This window comes from Frankliniella occidentalis, unplaced genomic scaffold (genome assembly GCF_000697945.3).
Source record: "Frankliniella occidentalis isolate FOCC.00 unplaced genomic scaffold, Focc_3.1 Scaffold140, whole genome shotgun sequence".
Classification (NCBI taxonomy): domain Eukaryota; kingdom Metazoa; phylum Arthropoda; class Insecta; order Thysanoptera; family Thripidae; genus Frankliniella; species Frankliniella occidentalis.
Window position 1 is genome coordinate 562,177 of NW_026267267.1, and position 2,948 is coordinate 565,124.

Here is a 2,948-nt window from a genome sequence, read left to right on the forward strand (position 1 = left end):
GAATACAACGTAACAAAGTCAAGACAACGCGCACATACACTAGCTGAGAACACACACACACACACACACACACCTCATTCCACCATTCTACCCACCCTCCCTCTCCCCTCACACAGAGCGCAGAGTGAGCGCGCGCTGGCACTTTTTCGCAAGGGGCCTGTTACAGAGCTGCGCGGCGGCGGCGGGGACGTTCACGAGACGCTGCATGTCGCGGGCGTCGCGACGGAGGAGGAGGAGGAGAAGAAGAAGCAGAAGGAGGGAATGAGAGGGAGGAGGAGGAGGCGTATTTCAGTAGTTGTGACCCTGTTGTCATGCAAGCCAAGCGGCACAGTATCAGATCTGCCATGGCAAGGCGGGAAGGGGTGGTGGCGGGGCGGCAGTGGGGAAGAAAGGGGACCCGCGAAAATGAAACGAGAGAAGCAGCAGCAGCAAAGCCCCTGGTAGCTACTCTGGCGGGGAGAACGAACGGGGCGCGGGGCGAGGCTGCTCTGGCTGTCGCAGGGTGTAGTCAAAGCAAAGCGAGGCGAAGCGGAGCAAAGCAGCTCGGTAGGAAAAGGAGGAGTTGGGGGAGGGAAGGGGGGGGGGGGAGCAAAGAGTTGTTCACAGGTCCGAGGTAATCGCCGCCCCAACAAACTACGCGTCTCCTTTCGAAACGCGCGGTCCTGCCCCGTGCGCTGCTGGCTTTGCTCGCCTGCTCCGCACGCTCCGCCCGCACCACCACCGCCGGGTCACGGCCGGCTCGTAGCCGGGCTCGTAGTCGAGCTCGTAGCGCAGCAGCAGGCAACGCTTGAGGGCGGCCGGCGTACCCGGCTCACTACTGTGAGACTCATTGTCTCGTTCATTTCCGTTCTCCCTCGGCGGCAGACGGCGGCGCCCCGGCTCCGCTCGTAATCTCGCATCCCTAATCAAGATCCTCTCGCGGCGCCTACGGGCCGTCGTCACGGGTAAACGGTGCGGGCGCAGCGGGCGCCCAGGGACACGGCACTGTGTGTCCGCATGAAGGTTCGATCCCCATCTCGGATTTACATTTTCATTGGGCGTGGCGTGGCGTGGGTCGCCGAGGCGCTATGGAGCAGCAACGCGCGCGCGCGCCGCCCCGCCGCCCTTTGAGGGCAGCCAGGCCAGGCCAGGCCGACGGGGCGCCACGGGTCGCGAGCATCGCGGACTAGTCTGTGTTTCACAAGCCGGCCGGGGCGTGAGTCGATAGCATCCCGGCATAGCGGCGCGCCGCGCCACGCCCCGTGATCAGCCGCACACGCCATTGTGCAAGTCGCGCCCCGCCCCGCGTCACACGGTACCGGCCGGCAGGGGCACCACCGAGGGGCACTTCGCTCAAAAAAATCAGGGAACACCCTCCAAAGAAAAAATTTAAAAAAAATCAAGGATACTCAAGAAAAATTAAGGAAAAAATTAAGAAAAAAAGTAAACCCTGAAAAATTTGTGTGCGTCTAAATCTAAATGAATTGTGAGGTACGCCTTGGTCGCCACGACCCCCGACGGAATAGGAGAAAGAAAAATAGAAAAGGCAAAAAAAAAAATACTACCGAAGCACGCGCGTTCATATGACGCGTCACGGCCGGGGGCACCGGGCGCCACCGGCAGAGGACTGATGGCGGCGACAACGAATATAAGCAGAGGAATCCGCGCGCGGCTGTTGGCAACACTGATTAACGGGAGGTTACCAAAAGGGCACGGCGACGGGCGGACAGACGGGCGGGGACGGGCGGATGGATGGACGGAGCGCGACGGCGACAAAATGGCACGCGTGTCCCTCAGTGCATCCAAAAGGGCAGGCTGTTGCGGGCTACTTCCTCCTCCTCCCATGTTAAAGCATAGGCGCCAAAAAAAGAAGCCCGCAACAGCCTGCCCTTTTGGATGCACTGGTGTCCCTCCGAGGCCGAGGCTGGCCGTGCCGCCCGCTGCCGACAAGGAGCTCCGCTCTGGAGCGCGCGCCGTGTTTCGTGTTTTCTCGCCGTGTTGCCCTGATTGCCGACCCTGGGCTGGAATGCCCTCCGCTGGAATTTAATAAGACTAATCCCATTGAGGCGCGGCCGACCGGCGCGCGTGGATTTGAGGAAAGCGGGAGAGTGGGTTCGGAGGGGTGGTGGTGGTGGTGGCGGGGGGTGGGAGTGGGCCGTACTGCTCAGTAACTCACTCTCTCGCTCACAGCGACTTGACTTCCTCCACCGCCGCCGCCACCGGCACCCCAGCCGGCCAGGCCAGCTCAGGCGGATCGGATTTATAGCAATCGTGTTTAGGGTGGGTGGGTAGCAACGGGAGAGAGGGACGGGAGGAGGAGCGGGCTGGAACCACCCCCGACCGGCCAGTCTAAAGGCCCCAAAGACCCCTGGACCGAGCAACAATTGAAGTGGCGCATTAGCTCCCCCGCCCCCTCCCCCTCTTGGGTCCCAGCTCCACCCACCATACCCCACCCAGACCGGACGAATATTATTGTGCTAAAAGCTTGTTGGGGCGCCTATTTATGGCGAGCCATTGGCCGCGCGACGGCGGCTTAGCCCCGCTGCGCCGCGCTGCGCCACGCTGCCGATGGCCAGGGCGCGCGCGAGGGGGGCCGAGCGGGGGGAAAGGGAGGGACTCCCACGGCATTAGCAATAAGCAATACTAATTGCAACGACCCTCGAAAACGCTGCGTGTGCCCGCCGCTGCTGCCGCCCCGCCCCCTAGCCCAGCAGTACTTACTGGACACGTTAATGTTGTTGTCTGGCGGCCGCTGCGGCTCGCGCGCCGCGTTCAGTTTTTTTTACACGGTCCCCCGGCGCACATCCCATCCCCTCCATCCCATACTATATGATTTGCTCGCGGCCCAATAATATGACAACTGCTATTACTCTTTAAAGACCCCACCGCGGCCGCGCGCGCTGCATTTCAGGTGGCCGTTACCCGCGGGTTATACGGCCGCATTGTTCGGTCCAGCATGTGTGTGTGTG

The 2,948-nt window shown here is 61.8% G+C and overlaps 1 protein-coding gene across 1 annotated transcript in view; it reads right to left on the reverse strand.

Annotated features, from left to right (window-relative positions):
- Positions 1-2,948, reverse strand: part of LOC127748648 (uncharacterized) — a 69,250-nt gene that overhangs the window by 61,943 nt on the left and 4,359 nt on the right. The gene's annotated exons all lie outside the window — the stretch shown is intronic.